Raw genomic sequence first — 27417 nt, forward strand, 5'->3', positions numbered from 1 at the left:
GATTGTTGATTATTTAAGTTGAATTACTCCAGAAGAAATGACAGAGAAGCCAATATCACCTAACATTCCAGTAAAAATTTGCATGAACCTAAACAAAACTGAAGACTGTTAAAACTGGAAGGACTCACATATTTGCCTTGGTATGATTTTCCTTGTGATGTCTTGAGGAAAAAAAAAAAGTCTTTATTATTAAGTCCTTTCCCGTATCATGATTATATCTGCATCCTTTTAAAAGATGCATCCTTTTCCTGAAGAATTTCCATGTATCATTTGTTAATCTAATCCTGGCACACAAATACTTCTTAATAAATAATATTTTCAAACTGATTAAATAAATGAATAAATGGGCTTAACCCACACATTTGGTTGAGCGATGTGTGTTTACTATGGAGTAAACTAATCTCTTGCTCTAGAGCAGGAGTCAGAAAACTTTTTCTAAGAAAAAGTCCAGGTATTAATTTTTTTTGATGTCTGGGCCATAAGTCTCTTTTGTAATTATTTAGCTCTGTCATTGTAGAGCAAAAGGCAGCTATAGACATTACGTAAATAAATGTGCATGCTGGTGTGTCAATAGCCTTTATTTACAAAACACTGCACTACTGTCTGGACATTTGCTCTGCTCTCTATAATTTTCTATTCCTCTTTTTACTGAACATTCCCTCTGGGATGTCCCATAGGCATTTTACATGATATATATATATATATATATAGTCAGATTTTCATTTATTTTTTTATATGTCTGGCCTTTGTAGGCATTAAAATTTGGGATTCCCAGTGTAAATGATATAGTGCTGTCCAGTAGAATTTTCCACAATGATAAAAATGATCGATATCTGTACTGTCCCAAATAGCAGCCACTAGACATAGAGGCAATTAAGCACTTGAAATGTGGCTGAGATGATGGTGCAATTTAATTCTAATTATATTTAATTTTAATTTATTGAAGTTAAATTTAAACAACCACATATGGGGGCACCTGGGTGGCTCAGTCGGTTAAGCGTCCGACTTCGGCTCAGGTCATGATCTCCCGGTCCGTGAGTTCGAGCTCCGCGTCGGGCTCTGTGCTGACTGCTCAGAGCCTGGAGCCTGTTTCAGATTCTGTGTCTCCCTCTCTCTCTGACCCTCCCCCATTCATGCTCTGTCTCTCTCTGTCTCAAAAATAAATAAACGTTAAAAAAAAAAAATAAACAACCACATATGGCTGTGGCTATCTTCTTGAACAATACAGAAACAAATCTCACTACCTCAAATACAAGATCAATGGCAGGTTCTTGCTAGGTCTCCAGCCTCATCTTTTAATGTGTCTTTCCATGACCTATCTGAAAATCAACCATAGTGAATAGCCTAGAGGACCCCAAATGCATCATATTGTTTCATAGCCCCTGGCTCATTGCTCATGCTTTGTTTTCTCTTCTGTGAATTAGTGAAATTTACTTAAGTTTCAATATTCATTTAAAATATAACTTCTCAGGGTACCTGTGTGGCTCAGTGGCTTAAGTGTTTTAACTCTTGATTTCAGTTCAGGTCATGATTTTACTGTTATGAGATTGAGCCCTAAGTCAGTCTCCACGCTGGACACACTCTCTCTCCCCCTCTTTAAAAAAACAAAACAAAACAAAACAAAAAAAATAAACCCACAAACAAAAAAAAAAACCCACCACCACCAAAAAAAAAAAAACCATACATAAAATATAAATTCTGTTTCAAGTGTAACTTGATCTGTGCCATTGTCTTGATTCTTAGAAGTAGTTATTAATTCATTTTTGCCATTCACGTCATGTATGTAGGACAGACTTTTCTCAAATCAACTATAACATTTGTGTTTGTTTGTTTATATGTCTTTCTCCCCTTACAATACAGTGCATTTAGTATATTTCTTGAGGATAAAAATGTTGCACTATTATCTTAAAAAAATTTTTTTTAACATTTATATTTTTGAGAGAGCGAGAGCGAGAGAGAGAGAGAGGTGGGGGGGGAAGGGCATTGAGAAGGAGACAGAGGATCCAAAGCAGGCTCCGTGCTATGAGCACAGAGCCTGATGTGAGGCCCAAACTCATGAACTGCAAGATCATGACCTGAGCCAAAATTAAGAGTCAGTAGCTTAACTGACTGAGCCACCCAGGCACCCCTGCCCTATTATCTTTAGTATCAGCACAGTGGGTACCCCTATAGATGCTAAATAAATGTTTGTTGAATGAATGAATGAATGAATGAATAGAAATTTGGGACTGTGATACAAATCAATTTAAAAACTGGATAAATGATCTTATACATATGTATTCTCAAAAAATAATCCTCCACTAAAGAAGACCATATTATCAGTCTCTTAAAAGTTTGGTAGAAACCAGTATCTCTTTCATTTTCACTTTTAGTATTAAGATATATAAAAATAAGATTTGAAATCAGCTGTGTCTCTTTTTTATCTTTAAAAATTTTTTTTTAATATTTATTTATTTTTGAGAACACAATTTGGGGAGGGTCAGAGAGAGGGGGACAGAGGATCCCAATCGGGCTTTGTACTGATAGCACTGAGCCCAATGTGAAGCTTGAACTCAGGAACCTCGAGATCATGTCTTGAGCTAAAGTCGAATGTTCAACTGACCAAGCCACCCAGGTACCCCAAAATCAGTTGTGTCTTTAAAGAAGTATGATCATAATTTCATTTAAATTCCATCAATGTATCTCTGAAATTATATGTACAAGATTATTTGGAGGTAGTGGTGAAGTCAAAATTTGAAAAGCTGTGAATGTCAAATGGAGTGCTAAGTGGTCCTACCATACAGCTCGTCCCGATGATGGGCCTTAATGTTCATATATGAAAGCATATATGAATCAATGTGTGTATATATATATATATATATATGCACATATACATATGAATATATGAAAATATATTCATGCACATTTACAGTTTGAAACTTTCCAAGTTTTCAGTGAGAAAACGTAAGAATTGATCTGTTAAGATATTTTATAATACTGTTTGGAACATTATACAGATGTTCTTGAAACTGTTAATTCAACATTTCCAAATTTCTTATCAATTGATTGTCTTCGTTTCTTACTGCTTCATTTTGTAAGTAATTATGGGCCTAGTTGTTCTCTAAAAGAAATACATTTCCTCAGAATGTTTGTATGGATATGGGGCTATGAATCAGAGAGACACATATTTTATGTATATGGAGGGATGCATTCATGTTTTCACTTGCAATTAAATTATACCCTGAAGATAACAGTAAATATTACTCCAGCAGCTTTTTGTTTTTTAGCATACAAACACAAATTTCCTTGATCTATATACTGTGGATGAAGAAGATGAGAATTCAAAAGTTATTTTTATTCTTAAGAAAAAGAGCATTAGCTCTTAAGAAAAAGAGCATCACAAAGTATTTCATTTGCTTTATGAGAATTTCCGTCCGTGAACAAAAGAAATTGCTGTAGCCATAAAGCAGCTCAGCCAGATACTGTTTTAGCAATTAGTTTCTTGAAGGCCTCATTATTCTCACATTCATGCAAATAAAGCAGAATCTGTTGACAGCTACATGTTCAATGTGATATGGTTAATATTACCGAGTGTAATGTTCCTTAACCACTCAAATTATTTCATCTGGTCTCATATCTGTTTTCCTACACTCTTCTCGGCACCACAAATATACGTCCATTGGTTTTACATGGTTAAAAGGGGAAAGTTTCTGTGTTGAAGCATATATTCTCTAGGTAAACTCTTAACCAAGAGAGGCAGTTCATAGCAGTGTGCTGCTGCTGTAACAAAACCCTAAAATAGTGGCTCTTGGACTTGGGACTGGATAGTGAAAGGCAAGAAAACAGGTTGCAAAAAAATTCAAAAATGGAAAGGAAAAGAGGATATTGGCAAAATGGACCCTGTGTTACCTACCCACAGTAAAAATGTACGGCTCCAACTAAAAAGATAGTGAATTCACCCAATTAACTTGTACTTTGAGGCAAGATGGCTTCTAGGCAAAATGTTGACACTTGAGCTAATTGCTTTTAGCAGCACAAGTTACTACAAGAAAGAATGTCTTTTGTGTTCGTCAGACTTGTTTATGAATCATGGCTTCACTGCTTCACAGCTTGCAAACTATGGGCAAGATTTCCTTTCTGAGATTTTGTTTGTAAAATCGTGCTTAAGATAAGGATCATAATCACCCCGACCTCAAGAGAGTTACTGTGGGCTTTCTCCTGTCATTAAGATATGCAGTGTGCTTGTCAAAGCACCTAGAACACCTAACTCGTCAACAGAGCCCCAAACACCATAATGTATTAAATGAGTGACTGTCTTTCAAAATGATCACAGATGGTCTTTACACCGAAACAAAATAGACGAGCTTATTAAACCCCATCACGATCTCTTGTCTAATAGAATGAAAGCTCTGTGCGGGCAGGAACTTTGTCTGTCTTGTGTATTGCTCTGTCCCAGCCTTAAAACAATGCACATAGTAGACATTCAATAAATATATGTACACTAGGTAAATGATCAGGGAAAATCCCAACTTCCAGATGAGAGAGAGAAGGCACTGGCAAGACCCTCTTTTTGTTTGAAACCTGCTGGTTGTAAATGCACGTACCTATATTTGAAGTTAGTGGCAGAGGTTGTGTCCACTGAAAGGGCACACACCTTTTCTACAAGGGTTGCTACTGCTCACTTCCAACAGTCTGGTGGAAAAATCAGAATTCTTATGTGGAATTTACCACGTTTGAATGTTTGCCTACATTTCTTTGGGAATACTTTCCAGACAAAATGAAACACTAATGGTAGGAACATAACACTCCACAATCTACCCATTTTCAACCTTTCAACTTTCCTTTGACTACTGCTTTGTATTACAATCATCATCATACCTTCAACATGGTCAGCATACTGCAAGTGACTTATAGTCTGACTCTGTAAAAATCAGGAAACTCCTACAGTCGTTATGATCATCTGGTGAAATAATGAGTCCCCAGAGGGAAAAGATTTTTCTAAATGATAAAAAGCTCCACAAGAGTAACTGATTATTTGTATTAGTCCACAGCCCTTACGGTACATAAAGTTTCATCAAAGATCCTGACACTTATCTCTGAGCAATTACTGTGGTGTTTGTGTTGTTTCTCATTTGCATCATCACCTGCCGTCTATCCATCCTTTCAATGGGCTATCGGCTGAAGAGCCCATAGCAACTGCTCTTTGCCAAAGAAGAGGAGAGTACTTTTTAAAAAGTCCTTTCAGAAGTCAAAGCAAAGGGATGACTTCCTGAGGGTCTACTTTGTACGAGGCTCCTGGGCACCTATGGGCAGTGCAGGTGCTGTCTCCGAGTACATACCCCTGGGTGTGAGTGAGGGCTTAAATCCAGCCTTTGATCTACTAGGGTTTGTCTAAAGGTGTCCCTTCTTCTAACTCACTTGCCTAAAATGAACACCTTCTGATTGCCCATCAACTTGTCCTTCACCAAGCCTTGTGCTAGTGCGGAAAGATACAATTTTCTCGTGCCCATAAAGACAACTCATTGCCCCATCAAAAAATAAAAGGCTGGGGTTTTCAGGTACGCCGAGATAAAATTGAGGATACGCCCTCATTATTAAAATGAAAGAAAATCTTGGGGCGCCTGGGTGGCGCAGTCAGTTAAGCGTCCGACTTCAGCCAGGTCACGATCTCGCGGTCCGTGAGTTCGAGCCCCGCGTCGGGCTCTGGGCTGATGGCTCAGAGCCTGGAGCCTGTTTCCGATTCTGTGTCTCCCTCTCTCTCTGCCCCTCCCCCGTTCATGCTCTGTCTCTCTCTGTCCCAAAAATAAATAAACGTTGAAAAAAAAAAAATTAAAAAAAAAAAATAAATAAAAAAAAAAAAATGAAAGAAAATCTTATTCTGGGACAAGTAACCCTTGGCATTCCTCATTTGTTTGAATTGGTTAATCTGTAAAAGCTTTCAGAATGATGCAGGGGAGAAGGGTGTTCTCTGATAGAGGACAATAAAAGGTATAGAGGGTCTGTTGCCAATAGGCTCATTGATTAGTTAAGAGAAAACAAACTTTACCTGTATGAACAAATAGAAGGAAATCTGTAAACTGAGGATTTTATTTTTTTATTAAAAAACTGGGTTTTTTTAATTTGAGAGAGAGAGAGAATGCAAGCAGGGGAAGGGCAGAGAGAGAGGGAGAGACAGAATCTCAAGCAGGCTCTTGATTTCAAGAGTCAGTTGCTTAACTGACTGAGCCACCAAGGCGCTCCTAATTTGAGGATTTTGAAAACATAAAATTCATGTTAAAAGACCTAGAAATAGCATGCGCCTGATCTGAAGTGAGGCTTTCCTGGAGTCAGGAGAACATCTATGTTCAAATTTCACTTCTTCAGAAATAACTGTGAAATTGTGAAAACAACATCTATTTATTAATACCACCTTTATTTACCCTGTATGTGTTTTTCCTGGATGATGACTCAAAAATTTTCAAGCCATTCTGAATGAATACATAAGAAAATATTTATCACTAATCACATGCACTCACTTCAGGGAATTTCCACTTCATCGGAGCTGTTCCAGATGTGTTGCATAAGTCGCTTCTCCTGGAAACGTTGGTAGAGAAAGTGAACTCAGATCCTGAAGTCATCATTTCAAAACTCCGTGTTTGTCTGAGAGCAGAGGTAGTGGTCTTAGGGAGCAGAAGCCCTTTGAAATTCTTTTCCTAATTTTTAGCCTCCAGACACCAAGGAGAGGCAAAGGTGGTCAGGGATGGGTCAGTGAACAAATAAAATGTGTCCCGAGGATCCAGAATTCTGGGTCAAAGCATAGCTAGACATTTCCACAAACTCGTTCTTAAGAAGCAATGAAAAAATATAGCCCGGATGAACATCTTAAGCATATATTGCTATAAGCCACTATGAAGGGACCGAGAGGTGAAAACATTATTTTACAATTTCCTAATGCTACCCTACTCGAAGCCCATGTCGTGTCAAGTCTCCTGGGTGGCGTTGGTTCCCTTTCCAGATGGAACCCAAATAAAATATCCAATTTCTACTCAATGTAATGAACATAAGGCAGCTCCATTTCAGGAGGGTAACACGCTCTAAAGGCCATAACTAACCTAAACTATTCATAGCCATTTTTACTAGTTTCTAAAATAGAACAAGCTAGTCTTACCGTTGAATTTTTTCACAAAATGTTTTGGTTTAGGGCTAGATTAAAAGGCAGAGTTAAATAGACACAATACATTGTTTTGGAGCTTTATGCTTTGGAGTAATCTGTATTTTTGTAACCAGCTTTTACTGACAGAGCCACAGAATGACAGTGTGGCTTAAAACTGCCTATGAAGCACAATGTCTCATGAAAAAGAATGCCATAGAAATGCTCTTTCTTTGCCATTTTATTCAGCTTCTGTGGACATGGCGCTGAGGTAAGAGGGTTCACTCTTTCATACTCCTTTCACCAAAGTCTCTTCTATTATGTTCCTCAAAGTCTATTAGTGGCAAATAACCCCTCTTCATCAAACCATATTTCTTGCCAGTCCTGCACGACATCTGGAATCCACGTCACCTCACCTTCTAACCCAGCCCTTAGAACTCAGCCTTCGATGGAGTCAGAGTCCATCTGGGAACAGGTGTGGTATGGGGTAGACATGCTTGCCTTTGCAGTTTGTATTGGTTCCTATTGTTGCTGTAACAAATTACCAGAAATTGAGTAATTCGAAACACAAATTTATTAGGTCACAATTTGGGAGGTCAGAACTCTGAAATAGTCTCATGTCTAAAATGAGGATGTCGGCAGGGCTACATTCCTTTCTTGAGTCCTGAGAGTAGAACCTGTGTTCTTGCTGTTTCCAGCTTCTACAGGCTACCCTCGCTCCTTGGCTCATGGCCCCTTTCCATCCTCAAAGCCAATAATGGCTGATACAGTCTTTCTCGCAGTGCATCACTCTGACTCTTGTCTCCCTCCTCCATATTCAAGACCATTGCGGTTACGTTGGACCACCTAGATAATTCAGGATACTCTATTTTAAGGTCAGTTAATGAGCAAGCCTAATTCCATCTGCTATCTTAATTTCCCTTTGTGGTGTACCAGAACATATTCACAGGTTGCAGGCATTAGGATGTGGGCATCTTTGGGGCAGGGGGCATTCTTCCACCCACTGCAGAGTCTGACTCAGATCTGAATCCTTGCTTCTCTGATACTTGAACATGTCACATCATTTACTGGAGACTTAGTTTCTTACATAGCAAAATTAGAATATTTGTGCCTTATGGTAGTGATAACTATTATTTATTAAAGATTATGTGTCTGGCATTGTGCTCAACTAGATGGAATTAAGTGATTTGAAGTTTAAAAGCACTGGGGAGTGCTTTGTTATTCATTCTATTTCCTTCCATTATTATCCCAGAGATGTGTGTGGTAGTAATCATGGTAAGTGGGATTGCCCTCAGTAGACTTCAAATTCTCCTTGAGTGGGTTATCCTGATGTCTAAAGTGGGGATGGGAGTGGAAATAAAGAACAGAGTGCTTTCCAGGCCATCTGGCCACCGACCTAGGCCACATCTTCTAATGTAGGTTTTATTGACAATAAAGTTGACATATTTATTCTATCGCTTTATCTCCCATGTACAAGATGAGTTTTACTTGTGACCCCCTAAAAATTCAATATCCCTTCTATACAGAGATTTTGGATCCACTCACACCTCCATCTGACACTCAAACACAGATCTGACACCAAAAGCCTTTTTCCTAACTATTAATCATCTTTGCCTAACATGCTACAATTATTTTAAGGTTTAAATAATTTTATGAGCCAATATCTTATGCATAATAGATTTTCAATAACTGTGAAACCCCTCTCAGTGCCCAATAAGTAGGAGAATCAAGTAAACAAGAGATTTTTAAGTAAACTAGAACCTTTTAAATATTGCAAAAGGTAATTGTTACATTAATCAACTCTTTTTAAAAACTTCTTTAATGTTTATTTATTTTTGAGGCCGGGGGGGAGACAGGGAGAATGTGAGAGGGGAAGGGGCAGAGACAGAGGGAGACACAGAGTCCAAAGCAAGCTTCAGGCTCTAAGCTGTCAGCACAGAGCCCAACACAGGGCTCGAACCCATGAACCACGAGATCATGACCTGAGCCGAAGTCGGCCGCTTAACCTACTGGGCCACCCAGATGCCTTTACATTAATCAACTCTTAATGTGTAAGGAAAATAATTTTTACCTGAATGGTTGGTTTGTTCATTCACTTACAGGTCCTTCATTCACACATTCAATTAGTTTTTACTTGTCAGAGAAAATATAAAGTACATGAGGAAGGCCAAATTTTTTTTTTCACAGCATTCATGTTTTTAAATGAATGATATAGAACAATAGAATCCAACTGTGTCCCTGTAACTCTCAGACCTAACATTTCCTTTTTTTTCTGATATAGAATAACATAACCAAAGAAGATGAACCACATTGAACTTAAAATAAATAGTACCAATTCAATTTATAGCCAAAATTTTTGCTTTCATTGCACCAACAGGAATTCATCCGTATAGCTTCTGACATCAACAAACGTAGGCATAATTTTTACAGAGAGTGTCTGAATATCAGATCTCCTCCAGTAGTAAGTAAGCAAAGTTAAGACAAAATTTTATTTGATTAAAAAAATTGTGGACAATGTACTCTCCAATGCTATTAGGCTTTACTGTAAAAGCTAACTACTAACACTTACTAACCAACTAATGACAGATTTTCTCTGTCGTAACTGGTGATAAGTTTTACAGATCAGTAGATATTTCTCAGGACATCAAATACAGGATAAGATCAGTCTGCTCCTATGAGATCGGTCTGCACAGCTCTTAGTGTTTTTGAGGAAAAACAGTGACAGCTGTTGTAGCATTCACTTTTGTTGTTGGGCAGATTTATATAGGCGTTGCACTACAACGTAGCTAATGTTAAAACCAGAATTGCCACATGTAAAAATATACACTGTTGGTTTAAGAAGTTTGAATACCTGCTGTATCATCTTATGCTGTAATAGTCAAGTAGAATGTGGAAATTTTACCCCTTTGGAAAAACGATTGGGAAAGCCAGTGCTAGTTGGATTTTTTTCAACTGTAATTTTTTTAAGCCTTTTCATGCACAGACTTTTTTTATTTGCTCTAAGGTGTGATGATTTGCAATATAGGATCGCGTAATAATTAAGAAACTAAGCTCCAGAGTCAGAAAATCAGAGCTTGAATCATTCACTCACTTAAGATGCATGACCTTGGGGAAGTCATTCAATTTCTCTAATACTTATCTGCAAATAATATTTATCTTTAAATAATACATGTCAGCCTCAGATGATTATTATGAGCTTTTATAAGTCATTTTCACTTCCTCACACAATATTTAGCATATCATAATACTTAGTAGCTATTATTATTACTTTACATTAGTTAGGGTTCGAGCAGAAACAGCACAAAGTATTGAATTGAAAAAATTTTAATGAAAGTGTGTGGTCAGGCTGTAAAGAAACTAGACAGAATGGCTGATCATCCAGGAGGCAACAATTATCATAAACAATGGCCATCCCTTGAGAGATGGGGGAAGGGACTGGTATTACCAAAATGCAGGGAAATCTGTAGCCTTGAGGGGCTGAAGTCACTGGATAAGGCTGCAAGAAAGAGAAACACAGTCACTGACGCAATTACAGGTGATGAGGAAGTGGGTGAAGAGAATCAATTCTGCCCCCCTGCCTTGCAAATGACTCGTTTGTCAGACCCAGTGGAAGCCAGAGACCAAAGAAGCACTGTCATGAAGTCCAGGGAGGTCAGTCCCCTGGGGCACAGGTCAGGACAGAGATGGGATATAGAGTATAGCCAGCATGGCATGAAAGTTAACGACTTCCCCTGGAGGTCCCATACCTCCTCCTGCATGAATTGTGACAATCTGGGTCTGCTTGCCAAGTGCCTGCTCTGTCCTGCCCAGGATACTGCTGTGGCATCCGTCTAGCCAGCCCCATTGCCCTGACACCAGTTCTCTCTCTCAGTCATGTGGCATTCTTTAAAATCAAGTGTCCTGGGGCACTTGGGTGGCTCCGTCAGTTAAGCGTCCAACTCTTAATTTCAGCTAAGGTCACGATCTCACGATTGGTGGGATCGAGCCCTGTGTCAGGCTCTGCACTGACAGTACGGAGTCTGCTTGGGATTCTTTCTCTCTCTCTCTTTCCGCCTTTCTCGTGCTTGCTCTCGCTCTTTCAAAATAAATAAATAAACATTTAAAAAGATGCATTCTTTTAAAAGCATGTTAGGGGCGCCTGGGTGGCGCAGTCGGTTAAGCGTCCGACTTCAGCCAGGTCACGATCTCGCGGTCCTTGAGTTCGAGCCCCGCGTCGGGCTCTGGGCTGATGGCTCAGAGGCTGGAGCCTGTTTCCGATTCTGTGTCTCCCTCTCTCTCTGCCCCTCCCCCGTTCATGCTCTGTCTCTCTCTGTCCCAAAAATAAATAAACATTGAAAAAAAAATTAAAAGCATGTTAAATGAAATATATTTAATAGTTTTTCGGTCTCACTTTTACTGCAAGCTTTTTTTTAACTATGATCATATTTGCATACTAATTATTTTTCACTGAGACCTACTTGGTTTTACAGTTCTTTGCTAGCTTAATAAAGAATAATAGTGTTTCAAATAATTTGACCGATATAGTTAATTCAGCTATGCTGTTAGTATAACTTTAAAAAAAAAAAACTGTTCACTCTCATCATAGAAGAAGAATGATATAATATACCAGATGGAAATCCACTTACTCCTTACGGGTCAGGAATGCAAATAAAATAGCTATGTAATAATATGGTCCAGCTGCACTTTTGGCTTTAACAGAGGCCCCAGTTGTGATGTGGCATCCGAAAGATTTTTCACAACATATTTTTCCAGCTGAAATTTGTCATGTCCAGATACGGGATCTGCCAAATTACAAAAATTTGACAGATGCTAGATTTAAAAAAAAAAAAAAAAAAAAGCATTTCTACAAGTTAGGAATTGTTCAGTAACTACTGCCCTCCCCTCCCAAATGCAATCCAAAAACTGGAAGAAATATTATTCACTGAGTCTATAAAATAAGCAGATCCACCCTGCTTTAAGAGTTTATTTTTATTTCTTTATATGAAACATGTCAAATGCTCCTGATAGAGGGTATCTGCATATATGAGTGTGTGTGTGTGTGTGTGTGTGTGCATGTGTATATCCATGCATGTAGGCATGTGTTTATGTGTGTGTGTTTTCAAAATATGGACCATTATTGGGAAAACCAAAACCACTTGAGAAATGTAGAATTTACATTTTTACCCTGTTCAAAAGACCTTATGCTGGGTGGGTTGTGTCATTGACTCCTTCATACTACTGAGTCAGTCAACTGATCTAGTGAAGAATGTCATAAACTTATGAGTGAAGTGAACTGAGTTCAAGTTCAGACTCCCTCAGTTGCATGGTTTGTGGGCATCAGGACAGTCAAACATTCTGGCCTTGTTCTAAAATGAAGACATACGTAGATGAGAGAATCTCAAAGCGCCTCTGAATTCTGAAATGTATTGGAACTTATTATTTTTAGAATCCAATCATCTGTGACTTATGTTGCCCAAAAAATAGTTTCTAAATAAGTATTTAAAAAATATATATTAGTGGGGTGCCTGGGTGGCTCAGTTGGTTAGGCGTCCCACTCTTGGTTTTGCCTCAGGTCATGATCTCACAGTTTGTGTGCCAGGCTCTGCCCCTCCCCTGCTTGTGCTCTCTCTCTCTCTCTATTTCTCAATAAATAAATAAACATTTCCAATAAATAAATAAATAAATAAATAAATAAATAAATAAATAACAGTAAATGTTACTGTTTATTTTTAAAAATTTTTTAATGTTTATTTATTTTGAGAGAGAGAGAGAGAGAGAAAATGAGTGGGGGGAGGGGGGGTGCAGAGAATGGGAGACACAGAATCCAAAACAGGCTCTAGGCTCTGAGCTGTCAGCACAGAACCTGACGCAGGGTTGAACTTACAAAGCATGAGATCATGACCTGAGCCGAAGTTGGATGTTTAGCCAACTGAGCCACCCAAGAGCCCCTAGTAAATGTTACTTTTTACAGCAGTTTTAGGTTTACAGAAATTTTGTATGGGAAGTACAGGGACTCCCTTCTCCTTCTCCGTTTCCCCTGTTATTAACATCTTGCATTAGTGTGTGCATTTGCTTCAACTGATGAACCAATGTGGACACATTAGCTAACCGTATTTTGCATTAGGGTGCACCCTTCATGTTGCAGAGTTTTGATAAATGTGTTACATTATGTATCCATCACTGCAGTATCACACAGAATAGTTTCAACAACCCTAAAAGTGCCCTGTGCTCCACCTATGCATCTTTGTTTCCTCCTCCTGAACATTGGGAAACCACTGACCTTTTTATTATCTCTATAGTTTCACCTTTCCCAGAATATCCTATGGTTAGAACCATAGAGAATATAGCCTTTTCAGATTGACTATTTTCTCGTAGCAACATGTGTTTAAGATTCTTCTGTGTCTTTTTGTGGCTTGATAGCTTATTTATTTTATCATTGTACAATATCCCATTGTGTAAATATACTACTGTTTATTTATCCATTATCCTATTGAAAGACATTTGGTTGACTCCAATTTTTAGCAATGATGAATAAAGCTGCTATAAGCATTCGTGGGCAGGTTTTTGGGTGGCCATAAAATTTTAACTCATTTGGGTAAATGCCTAAGAGCATGATTACTGGATTGTATTGTTAAGACTATGTTTAACTTTGTAAGAGACTGCCAGAAAGTGGCTGTATCATTTTGTATTCCCATCGGTAAGGAATGAGTTTCTGTAAACAAATGTTTTTATTTTAAGAAATATCTAAATAAAGTCACTCAAAATAGCTACTCAGTATGAATAGTTTAACAAAAAAACATCAATTAGCTTATACTTTATATCATAGGAAATCTTGTTTATATAAGATAAAAAACATTTGGTATGTCCAATAGTGTTGTTTTACAGAATTAATCATCTGTTAAAATACATAAGATATTCTATATACTTCAAACATTGTTTTCGCATAAAATACTTTAAGAACACTTTTTTTGCCACATATGATGATGTTTATTACATTTCATGTATATTTACATTACTGCACGCCATACAATTGATGAGTCCCCACTTCTGAGATAGAATTGATGTATCAATGTATACAATTGATGAGTCCCCACTTCTGAGATAATCACAAGTCACATTGATATCATGGAGTCTCAGTACTTGGTCTACACTTGAGGCAGACCCTTTCTGGTGATCACACATGTCTTAGTGAGATGCAGGTATACCACATGTCATATTCCATTGGATATGAAATTAACTTTCAGTTCTCAAATCTAAACTTTGGAGCATGCTCTCCTTTTGTAATACAGCCCCCGATTTCCTACTTTCATTATTCACCCTCCTGCTCGTATGCAAGATACAAAGAAAAACTTGGCATAAGAATGTTTGTGTTAGGGGGTTCCCTGGGTGGCTCAGTCAGTTGAGTGTCTGACTTTGGCTCAGGTCATGATCTCACAGCTCATGAGTTCAAGCCCCGGGTCAGGCTCTATGCTGACAGCTCAGAGCCTGGAGACTGCTTCCAGTTCTGTGTCTCTGTCTCTCTCTGCCCCTGCTCCACTTGTGCTCTGTCACTCTCTCTCCAAAATAAATAAATGACATTTTAAAAAATGTTTGTTTTAGTCTCCAAAGTCCAGAAACCAGCAGTATATAGTGAATTGAGACATGGATCTTAGAGTCAAAGTGCTTGGTTGAGTTTCCAGACCTGCAACTTCATTGTTATTTGGAAATGAGCAATTCCTTTAACTTTTATTAGTTTCAATTTCCTCCTTTATTAAAAAAAAAGTATTTACTTCATACAGTTGTTACAGGAGTTAAATAAGACAATATCTGAAAATATTTTAGTATCAGAGAGATGGCAAACAAGAAATTTTAGTGACTCTTATCATTAATGGCAGTGGGCTTGTTTTTTTATTTTGGGGTTTTTGTTTGTTTTGTTTTGTTTCTTAACTGACTGTTCTTGTTCTCTGTCTCAATTTATAAAAGGTACTTCAGGGATCATCTCCAAGGAATATTTCTTGGCAACCTTCCACTGTCCCTCACGAGCAAGCTGAGTGTGTTCTCCTTGCTGGATGGAACCTTCTCTCGCCTATACTAAAACTCATCACTCTATATAATTAGTTACTTTTCTGTTTCTGTCACTAACATGAAAATCTCTCGATGCTACAGACCGTGTTGCTTCTTTGTTATTGCCAGAGCTGGGCGTGTGGTAGTTGCATCACTTAGGAAATTTTTATTTTAAGTTTATTTATTTAATTTGAGAGAGAGTGTGTGAGAGCGTGAGTGGGGAAGGGGCAGAGAGAGAGGGAGAGAGGGTATTTCTTTTTTTTTTTTTTTTCAACGTTTATTTATTTTTGGGACAGAGAGAGACAGAGCATGAACGGGGGAGGGGCAGAGAGAGAGGAAGACACAGAATCGGAAACAGGCTCCAGGCTCTGAGCCATCAGCCCAGAGCCTGACGCGGGGCTCGAACTCACGGACCGCGAGCTCGTGACCTGGCTGAAGTCGGACGCTCAACCGACTGCGCCACCCAGGCGCCCCAAGAGAGAGGGTATTTCAAGGAGGCTCTGTGCTGTCAGCCCAGAGCCCAATGCATGGGGCTCTATCTCATGAACCGTGAGATCATGACCTGAGTCTACATCAAGAGTTGGATGCTTAACCAACTGGGCCTCCCAGGTGCCCCACTTAGGAATATTTTAGTTGAAATAACAGAAACCTCAACTCAAGTAACTGCAGACCAGAAATTTGTCCTGGCCTTAAGTGAAATTTGATCGAATGTTCTCGATGACATCATGAAAGACTGTTCCTTTCCATGCCTCCTTGTTACTTTTCTTAGTGCTGTTTCTACTCATGGCTGCTTTCTCTTGGGGTTGCAAGATGGCTGCCAGGGTCTGCCAGTGGCTCCTATCTTCACAAGTACAGTGAGCAGAAGGGATATAACATTGGTCTGAGGAACTTCTTGGGAGAATAAGAAAGTTTCATTTCCAGAAGTCCTCAAAAACATCTCCTCCCACCACATTGACCTGAATTAGATCACATATACATCCTCAAAGGCTAAGAGCATGGATTTGCCTATGGTCATTGGGGTCAAACCTACAGCTGAGTGTGCAGTTATCTTTCCCCTTTCATGTGGGCTGTACAGAGAAGGAGAAAACTAGAATAAAGCTAGCATATTGTTACCAAGAAAAAGGAGGAATGAATGTGGTAAATGCAGGAATTACATCCACGATTTTCAAAGATGCAAAACTGGATACAAAAACATTGTGACCTTCGATGCTACAGTATCTATGAAAGGGGGTGGTACGCCCAAGTTTTTACCCCCCATGTTTACCTCTTTGAAGTAAAATCCGAATTATGTGTATGGGAGCTCGCCTTTGATATGTACATTATAGGTTGTATGGGCTGTTTGAATTTTAATACAAGCTTCATAAGCACCGGATCCTGGTTTATTTTGTGTATTGCTAAATCCCCAAGTCATAGAACAGAGCCTGACACATAGTAGACAACAATACATATTGATTTAATTGATTAATCCAACGAATTGATATTTCCAATGTTTGAAGTCTGGCAATGGAAAAAACCAAAAACATAGACATTGAGGTAAAAAAAGAAAAATCGCATGATTTCTTTCTAGATTATTATTATTTCTAGATTAAGTTGCCCAAAAGTTCTTTGCTACAGACTAATTCACATGGCATTAGAAAAAAGGGATGAAATTAAGACCATGTGTTTCAAAGAACTTGTTCAAATCATGTGAGCAGCTGCATCATGGGGTGATTGATGAAAAAATTAGAAGCAGTGAGGGGAGGACCTTAGCCATGTAGGGTGGGGGAGAGCAGGGTTAACTCCTTCTAGGCTATGCTCTCCTTCTGAATGAGGCATGAAAATCAAATTCACACCACAGAACTTCTCCCCTCAAAACTCTGCAATGATGCCCAGCCTTTCCATTTTACATATACATATATGCTCAACTTTAAAAAGGCTTATGTGATTTTCAGAAACAAAGCCTCCCTCCACACCCAACCACCAATAACTTCTCTGACTTATCTTGTGATATTTTCTCCCTTACTCACTCCCCACCCACCACCGTTACTTGTTGTGGTTGAAATAAACCAGGCACTCTCTTGCCTTAAAAGCCTTTGCACTAGTATTTCTCTTTGCCTGAAAAACTCTTCGCTTGGATTGTACAATTCTGTTCAGTTACATCTCCATCAGGACTAACACAGCCGCCCTATTTAACACTGTATCCCATTCCTTCCTTCCACTGACACTAAATCTCCTTTCCCATGCTCTACCTTTATTATTTCCATAGCATTTATTACCTTCTTACATGCCACTTAATGTATTTTATCATTATTATTCATTTTTTTATCACCTCATCAGAATGTAAACGCCATGAGGGGAGTGATTATGACTTTGTTCATTGATTTATTCCAAGGCATAGTCCTAATACTTCCTGACCAAATAAATGATCGAATGACCTTAAGCTGTATTAAACATTTACTCAAGAAAAATAACCCAGAAAGGCTAATAGAGTGTCTGTCTTTATTTTCCAGCACACTATTATTTATCTAAGCCTTTTCTATGTTAGAAAACGTTCCTGCCAAACAAAATGTATTTAGAGGATATTTAGTACTGTGATTTTTTTCTGCATTTTAATGAAACCCAACTGTTAAATGAAACTAAACAATGTTATAATAGGCATAACAGTGGCTAGTTCATAGCCAGTTTGGGGTTTCTGAACATTTGCCCCAGGTCCAAGTGCATTAAAAACTTTTGAGCAGAAACTCAAATATATGCTTCATTGTGTTATTGTGTGACCCGTCATGATTGAAACTTGAGTTTTTCCAGCAGAACACTTCTCCATGTGAGAATTTTGTCTTTGACCATAGAATGGCACATATCTTTACATGAAGAACAGAAATTTCTAAATATTATGATCCTACATTTAAACTTTTTTTAAAGTGCTAGCCAATAAATAATCTCTATATGAAAGATAAGTTCTCCTTGGTATTGTTTTCCTCCCAGTTGAAGTCTTTCTCTCTAAATGTCATTAATCGATATCTGTTACCAGTAATATCCTCTTACTTGAAAAATAGTCCCCTGTTCTGATGGATGGTGACTATCCCAGTCTGTTCAGGTGGCTATAACAAAAATACCATAAACTGGGTGGCTTATAAACAACATTTATGTCTCATAGTTTTGGGGGCTGGGAAGTCCAAGATCATGACATCCTCGTGTTTGGTGTCTTTGAGAGCCATCTTCCTCATTGATGGCCACCTTCCCACTGTTACCTCACATCAAAGAAGGGATGAAGGATCTCTCTGGGGCTTTTTTTATGAGGGCTCTAATCCTATTCATGAGGGCTCCACCCTCATGAACTAATTACCCCCCAAAGGACCTACTTTCAAGTACATCACTGTGGGAGTTAGGATGTCAAAATATGCATTTTTAGGGGATGAGGGGACAAAAGCATTCAATCTATAGTGGTGATTACTTGGCACTTTAAAAAATAATTAAGTTGATAGCAAAATTTAATGCAGTGATTTTTTGGCACTGTTTTGTTTTGCAGAGTTTAATTCCATGAAGATGTTAATTTTATTTTTTTTTTGTCTTTCTTTTTAAGAATTCTTCCTTAATTTATATCTGTTTACCATCTGAGGAGAAAGAATAATGGCTGAATCTCAAGTGTTGTAACTTTAAGCTGCTTATATAACTTGATGATCTTTAGACTGGGCCGTGTATTTTCCTTCCATCAGGCTCTCTGACAGCCCTCTATGTTCCCTATGAGATCCTCATCTCTCAGAAATCTCTCACCTGAATTCATCCAACCTCTGCTCTTCAAAATTAAAATATATTCATTGTTCTGTGACAGGCCTCTATTTAATACTTCCCCTCTTTAATCAATCAAAATTTTTCTTATTCCTTATATTATTTATCCATTCCTTTACTCAGTCATTTCAACACATGGTCTTAGCCCCTAGAATAAACCGGGCACTGTTCTAGAGAAAGGAAATACCCTGGTGAACAATGTAGACAAATTCTCTGCTGTTATGGAATTTACTAGATGTGGCCTCTTTCTCCAATAAACAATGCCTCCCCATACATTCTTCACTCCCCATACATTCTACATTCTTGTGTAGTTCTTCTCCTAAAATTGGCTTTTTCTGTGACTTGTGTTAACCAATAAAATGCAAAGGAAGTCATGGTATGCAAATGTTGGTCTGATGGTTTTAAGAAGGTTGGGAGATTCTGCCACTGCACTCTGGGGAAAGCTCCCTGCAATGTAAGGCTCTGACTACCATGAATCCATCATGCTGTGAGAGAGACAACCTAGCTACACAGAGTCCATGTGAGTGAGGCCATCCTGGAAATGGATATTTAATTGGTGTCACCCAAATGAGCCACCCTAGCTGGTCTCACCTTGAGCAGAGACAAGCCTCACTGGCCCTGGCCCAAATTGTAGAATTGTGATCAAGTTAATACAACAATTGATATTTTAAGTCACTAAGTATTGGGATAGATTGCTATGTGACAATAAATAACCAAAATGCAAGGGTTTTTTTCAGATAGGTTTGACTCGTAAAAAGTTAAAACTCATCAATATCACCATCCCCAATTGTCCTATTATATATTTGGAGATTTGGAGAAGAAAATGCATTTAACAGTAATTGTATACGTAATAACCATATAATATAAAAATATTATCCAGTTCCATGATATTTTATTCATATTTGTACACACACATATGTATACATACATTTAATCTTTTATTTATTGAAGATTTTTTAAAATAATAATTGAACACCTGGTTAGCATCAGGGACTAGATACATGAAATATGTAAATATTTGTAAGGTGAAGCCATTATGTTTTGAATAATTTGTTATACAGCAATAAAGAACTAATTCACAGGAGCTCTACTTTAGACTATTGTGATAAATCTTGTCTATCTTTTTTTTTTTTTGGTACACCAGTGTTTTTTAGAGTTGACATCATGATAATGGTTGAATACCTATGGTTAGAACTAGTCTATTCCTAGTGCTATTTTTCTTTTTAAGTTGGTTATAATTTTGCCTTTGTGGTGAAAGTAGATTACACCCAAGTGTCTATTTAGAAAGAGAAAGGTCATGGAAGATACAGGGTGCATTCAGTGAACTACACTGACCTAACATATACTACTACAGCCTAGTGAGTAAAATGAGATTGGTAGGAAATTAAAAGAAATTTGGTTATATATGCCTCAAGTTGTGAGTTACAGAGAAACTCAGAAGTTCCCCCAGGGTTGTACTTAGACTCAGACCCAGATTTTCTGCCGTCCATTCAGTGATGTTTCTACCTCACCACACGTAATGCTTATACTAGGAAAGCTTATATTGGGGCAGATACAGATGATACAAGATTGGCTGTGAGCTGGTTCTGGGTCATAGCTTCAAGGAGTGCATTGTGCTATTCTTAACTTTTGCCTTTGAAAATTTCTATACAAAATTTTAAAAACAAGTAGAAAGAGTTCGTTTGTCCTTTAGTTTGATATTATAATTTATAATATATTACATACATATAACCTATAACATATATAATATAATTTATATTAACCGAGTATTGCATAATTTTTGAGGACAGTAAGTACAGACCACAAAATATTTGCCAGGTTAAAATACCCACCCATAATCATTCTAACAAGCGGAAGCTAGAAGCTACTCTAGAAAAAAAAGCATACTATAGAACTACCATTTCTGCTGTGGTAGAAAGTTGTTAGTTTTTGTTTGTTTGTTTGTTTGTTTGTCTGTTTGTTTTATACTGACTGGATTTCAGTACTGTTAGTAAAGTACCATTTTTATGAAGTCCAAAATGTGAACATTTGTGACATCACATGTATCATATTGGTTCATCTTATACCCAACCTGGTAAAACTTCACCCAACAGAACTCAATTAGATGGAGCCCAACAGTAACATCTCGTCCAATTATCTGGACAAGAATAGAAAGAGCACAAAGTAATAGAGAAGATGCAGTGATTGAAAAACTAAATTCTAGGCTATGTCTTGTGATTTCTACAGATTCCAAACAACCTCTTAGAAAAACTTACAAGAACTTATTGCAAGTTATATGTTCTAAGATACATAAAGATACTACATCTCTAAAGGAAGATTGGACTATTATACTAAATGCACTCAGTCTATAAGATATGTTACCACATTTTCGAAAGTTGTTAGAACAAGGATAAAAATAAAAGAAAGGCTTATTTTGTACGTTTTAACTAACTGGAAAGTTCAGTAAACAGAACTGATCATTCTCTTCCAGTTAGGGTTATTAATGAGCTTCAGGATAGTAATACTGTAGAATAAAATATATGAGTCGAAAAAAACCCAAAATGCAGCGCTGAGTGCTGATAATAGTCACAGAATTTTCCTCATATCTTATCTGATGTTTATGGCATAGAATAAAGGAATGGAAAATTTTCGCCAGCAACTCTGAAAACAGTGGATTGCTAATCTGTCTTTTTCCCAGAATCAGGACCGTTCTTGTGATTTCAAACACTGCAATCCGTATTATTTTAATTACTCATTTTTAAGCGCATGGCGTGTCACAAAACTTGTGGCTGTAACTTGGAAGATTTATTTTTTCCAGAGTTTACAAAATGAGGAAAAAAATATTATAGTAAGCCACAGAACTTTACTGACTTGGACTTTCCAGACTTCTTCAGAACCACAAACTGCCAGCCCTCTGTATGACATCTGAAATGATCCAAAGCTTGTTCACCCAGTACACATCCCTGAGTTCCCGGTTTGAGCAAACACAGACATTTGATGAGGAGCCAAACCCAGAGCAGCATGCCTGGGCTTTTTTGAACGCGGAATTGCCTCAAATTAAAATGAATGTATTCAAGTACCCCAGACCAGATAACGGTTCTTTCGCTCTTTGAGCTCCGAAACATTGAGGAGAACTGTTGTAGTCATTCACTCATTCATTCATTGGCTCACTCATTCATTTATCAAGTACTTACTGGTAAAAATCTAGGCCCCTGTCCCCCTGAGACCTATATTCTGGTGAGTACGACAGAGAATAAGTAGGTAAACAAATAGACAAGATGATTTCGGTAACATTAGATGAAAATTTGATCCTAGCTCCCTTACTAGTTGTGTAAAGTTGATAATGTTTCCTAACCGTTACGATGTATTAATTTCTAAGATGGTAATCAAACAACAGTTTTCCTGGACTGTTTGTGAAGATTAAATTAGATTTTACAGTGAAGAACTTAGAAAATAGTATATGCCTTATTTGCATAGAATGTATGCTAGGCTGTCTCAGTCCTATTTGTAAGGTAGAAAAAAATGGAAATAAACCAAATTTCCTCAGAGGAAAATGGAATGGATAAATAATATATATTATATTTATATGGTATAATGTTGTCCAGCTATTATAATACCAGGCTTTTAAAAAATAGACCTTAAAATATAATTTGAGTAAAAAATAGGTGGCAGAAAATATATGGTAGGGCGCCTGGGTGGCTCAGACAGATAAGCGTTGCACTCTTGATTTCAGCTCAGGTCATGATCTCACGGTGTGTGAGTTCGAGCCCCACGTTGGGCTCTGTGCTGACAGCATGGAGCCTGCTTGGTATCCTGTCTCTGCCTCTCTCTCTCTCTCAAAATAAATAAACTTTAAAAAATTAAAAAAAAAAGAAAATACATGGTACGATGTTATTAACAATACAACATTCATGAACATACATGCATGTGGGCAGGAATATTTTTAAAAGAACAGAGAAAACACGTATCAGATTCATGTTGATGAATGTACCCTGTGGGAAGGAAAGGACAATTTAAATAAGCATTTGATAGGGGAATTCAAAAAAAAATCATGCACCCTTCTGTAAATTTATTTTATTTAAAAATAAAGCACGTGATAAATTGAATTACAAACAGTAAGAGGGAAAGTGCTAGGGAAGATAATATCCATTGCATGGACAATTGAGATACTATATGAAAAAATGGTCACTTGAAAGGAAAGTTCTTTGTATATTTGTGGCCAGCGTTTTTACATGTCAGGTACTTTGACAGTTCATTTTCCCTTGCTTAGCTAAGTTTGGCAGAATGACTGTGCTATTGGTTTTCAGTTAGCTCCTGTTTTTGAGGTCAAATATATCTACTTAGGATAATCAAGTAGATTTTTTCTCTCTCTCTCCCTCTCTCTCTCTTCTTCTTTTACTTAATGTTTTGTTTATACATTGTTTTCAGCCAGCAACTTCATCACATCTGGGGCACAGTACAAAATTCCTGACTGCTATTCTTGAACTTCAATCAAAAAGTCAGGGTGTTCCAATGCATTGTCACAGAATAGTTGACACGTGATTTCTCCCTGCCCTGCATATCCCAAAGACTTGATTGACTTTTACAGACTCCAAGTGGCCATTCTTCATGGTCTCTTTATATTACTAAATATACACATTCATCTACCACTGCCAGCCGAAATTCTTTCCAGCTCTGATGGTTTTTAACTTTTACTGAGTTCTTACAATCCATGCACATAGTCACCAAGTGAGGTTGTTAAGTTTCCATTTTCCATCTCACATGAATTGCTACTCAAGCAAATGTGGACTCAGAGGGTTGTCCCCCAAACCAAAGCTATTTGGCAAAGATGTGCCTTTCCTTACACAAGCAGGGGAAAGGGTTTTGGTGGCTAACATCTCCATTCACTGTACTAACTGCATGAAAACCAGAACATGCTGAAAATAGGAGTAGCTGTCCTCGTGAATGTTTTAAGGTTTAATGAAATGAAAAATGCATTGTTTTATTGCAATGCCTTTTCCGTCATGGCTTCTTATCAGGAAACAATGGAACATATTTTTCTGTTTTCTTCGGGGACACATTGCTTGTGAGATCTTTGGTGTATCCCACAGGATTTCAGGACTAATAAGAATATACCTAGAGTACCTTCATTTAATGAAGCAGATCTATAAGAATGCAACTAAGGGGGTGAAAACATCTCATCTTTTTTTTATATCTTCCAATGTCCAGATGTTGACTTCAGACTGATCACTCTGCATACTTCTTTACCAAAAACTAAAGGTGATGTTTAAAAGTATCAGGTTTATTTGCTTGCATGGTTTTTCACCTTGCCCCCCTGAGTCATACTGTCCATGCCTCACCCAAGTTCTGAAGTTAAGCTTGTAACAATGTTGACAAAGAAGGCAGACCCTTCCAGGATCCTGGCCATATATTAGCCATTGAAACCGATGAATTAGTTATTGAAACACATAAAGGACTCTCCCAACTCCTAGAACTTCTTCACAAAATCCTTCTATTGAACACTTATTCTTGTCTATCTGACCCCATATTTGTTAACTTGTAATAGGGCTTCTCTGACTACACCAGTGTTGCAGGTCCTTCCCTTTAATTCTCATGATACTTCTTACCTTTGGGCTATTAACCCTCAAGGAATTCTCTCTTCATATTTCTTTTTGAGTAATCCTGATTGAAGAGAATGTTCCACACTCACTTCCTTGTCGGAAATGCCCCTGATTCTCTCTCACATCTCTAATCCGTTCTTTTTCACACTTTCCTAGCACTTACTATGTACAGGTTTCACCCTAACATCTGTTATTTCTTCCTCTTATCCCTAATTCCTGCTCTGAGGCATAATGAAAGCATGTTTGATTCACAACTCAAACCCTCACCATTACCATCAACCTGAGACTAATACCACGTCTTTTTCTTCTGTGTCTTGCTTTTCAAATCTCAGTTAAACACTTAACAATGTGTGGGCAAGTCAAAGGAAAGAAGATAACATTGGTTATAGTCATTAAGAACTCAAAATCTTCAGGACTAATTGGGGAAACAAGTTATAATATTTATTTTTAAATAACGAAAAAATATTCAATTTCTGACAAATATAGAGGATATACACCACGTTGGCAAACACGTTTCCCCAAAAATAATTTTTGAAGGACTCTGGATAAGAAGAAATTACTTCTAGGTGGGGGTCAAGACACAGCCTATGAAGAAAGTACAATGTGACATGACAAATTTTTAATTTATTCATTTAACATATCCACCAAGCACTGTGGTAATCACTGGGCTGATAGAATTCTACTAGGTGAAGAGAAAGTGATGAAAAGTCTGTGAGTGGATGAATAGTTACAAGAATGCTTCAACAATAGTAATGGAATCAAACTAGTGTTCATTTACCCACCAATACATTCAACAAACAGTTACACTATTTCTGTGTACTTGGTATTGTGTTCAGCTCTGGGAATTCGAGGGTGACACAGGACCACACCATCCTCTTCCAAAAATTCAAACTGTGGTAAACAATTGTCAGAAAAAAAATGTGATAATTGGTGTAACAGAGGTACGTAAGCCAGAATTTAGCTCTCAGAACTAAGAGATACCAAAAAGTAAGAGACAGCTCCAACTCATAGTTGTATAATTGTATAATTGATATAAGTATCAGTAGGTAATAAGATAAGTAGTATATTTATATATCAATAGATAAGTAGTATAATTGATATAATAAATTTTGAGACTAAGAATAAGCACTAGGGGCTTTGTGCTTTGGGGAAGTTGGAAATATGTTGGAAAAACCAAAGATGCATGAGAGTGTGACTGGAGACCGGATTATAGGAAAATGTGGGGTCCACCTTTGTATGATATACTAGGGAATCTGATAGGTTATACCCAGTGGGATTTTAAGTTGGTCAGAGACATGATCAGATTGGCCAACTTCAATGGTCAGTTTATTCCTTAAAGCAATAAAAATATAGGACGGGATGGTTAAGAGTCCAGGATTCAAAAAGTTGGCTTAAACTGAGACTGAAATGTAATGGAGGGTACGATGAGCATCAGAATACGCAAAGGAGTCAATAAAAACTTGCTGATAAATGATTCAATAATTCTTTCCTGATTTCTTGCCTGAGAGGAGAAAAGCATGAAACTTCTGTTAAAGATTGCACTTTTGTGTCTTGGTCCAAATTCCACTGGACATGAGCAGTGACACAGGAGGCAGGAAAGGCTCTGGGCCATACCACATGGACCACTGCTGTCTACAAATCTGTGTCCATCTGGTCAAAGAGGAAATTGGTTGGCCTGAGGCAAATATAAATGGGCCAGAGAACCATTTAGTCAGAGTTAAGTAACAATTCTCTTTTGGGAAATTTACCTGTTATTGTAGCTAAAAAGTAAAGTTTTATATTTAATGGTTCATACTTTCATAGCAGGAAGTTCTGTTCCACGTTCCGGAAAGTTCTGCCTTACTTTTCTCAATTGTCAAAAATGTTCAGAGGTAACTGAGAGGTGGAAAGTCTGTGTTCTGGAAGTCTCTCTTCCAGTGACTTGCTCTGGAAACACTGGCATCTCGAACTCGGTGGCCCCTTTCTTCATCTGAAAACTTATCTCCGTGTCTCTTAGCTTTCATATTTCCTAAATGTCTTATGATAATGTCATAACCATTTCATTTGAGAAATCTAGCAATCCCAAATGCTTTCTACATCTCTTTTGAATTATTATCACCTTTGACTTTACTCAATATAACCAGTCTATTTATCATTAGATTCCTAACGTTCAGTGTTGACCACCTTCTTGCTGTTTCTTTTGCTTTGTTTTGTTGTTCCAAACTGACTGCCCTTCACCCTGACAAACTCTTCGAGTAACTTTTAATATCCTTTGTCTTGGACCTCAAATCATTCCTTTCATGTCCTTTAAGCCTTAGTGAAATTTTATCCTGTTAAGTAGGTGGTCCCTAATTTCTGTCTGAACAAACAGAACTACTTATCAAAACATTTCATCTAAATTCATTTAACTAGAATGAGTTAGCCAGTTACACGAAATGTATTATTCAATTAATCATATAATCCAAGCTGCATGCATGCAAACACACACACACACACACACACACACACACACACACCTGACCTATTAGCTCTCATTGGTCTAGTTTACTCATTGCAATATTAAATGCTTGAGGATAGAGATCACATCCAATCTAACTCTATTAAAATAACATAGCACTAATAATATAGATCTATATTTTTGGTAGATGTAAATTAAGTACGGAGCACTGATGATGCCATACATTGTTACGGGATTTGTCTCCCATTATCAGTTATCAAACTAGCTAAGGCTTTGTCAAATTTCTTGTGTAAACATGAATGGATGAGATTATATTTTACAAGGGAAATATACACTCAAACAAATAATTATAAATATGCAAAAATATCATCCTCACACAACTTACACCATTTTTTCTTAATTAGACTAATGTAATTGTAAATGAATATTTAAAGAAATAGTCAAAAGGGAGACAATTTACATTTAAAAACAAATAGCACTAGAGGTATACAGAGTTTTAATTATAA

The 27417-nt window shown here is 37.5% G+C and overlaps 1 long non-coding RNA gene across 1 annotated transcript; it reads right to left on the minus strand.

The window, feature by feature from the left end:
• Window positions 1-10416: 10416 nt before the first annotated feature.
• Window positions 10417-11919, minus strand: LOC123590971. Its single transcript, XR_006709061.1, has 2 exons — window positions 11734-11919; window positions 10417-10604 (listed from the first exon to the last, which is right to left on the minus strand). It is a non-coding gene; the product is annotated as an uncharacterized LOC123590971 (long non-coding RNA).
• Window positions 11920-27417: the final 15498 nt, after the last annotated feature.

The sequence above is a fragment of the Leopardus geoffroyi genome, chromosome B4 (genome assembly GCF_018350155.1).
Source record: "Leopardus geoffroyi isolate Oge1 chromosome B4, O.geoffroyi_Oge1_pat1.0, whole genome shotgun sequence".
NCBI classification, from domain to species: Eukaryota; Metazoa; Chordata; class Mammalia; order Carnivora; family Felidae; genus Leopardus; species Leopardus geoffroyi.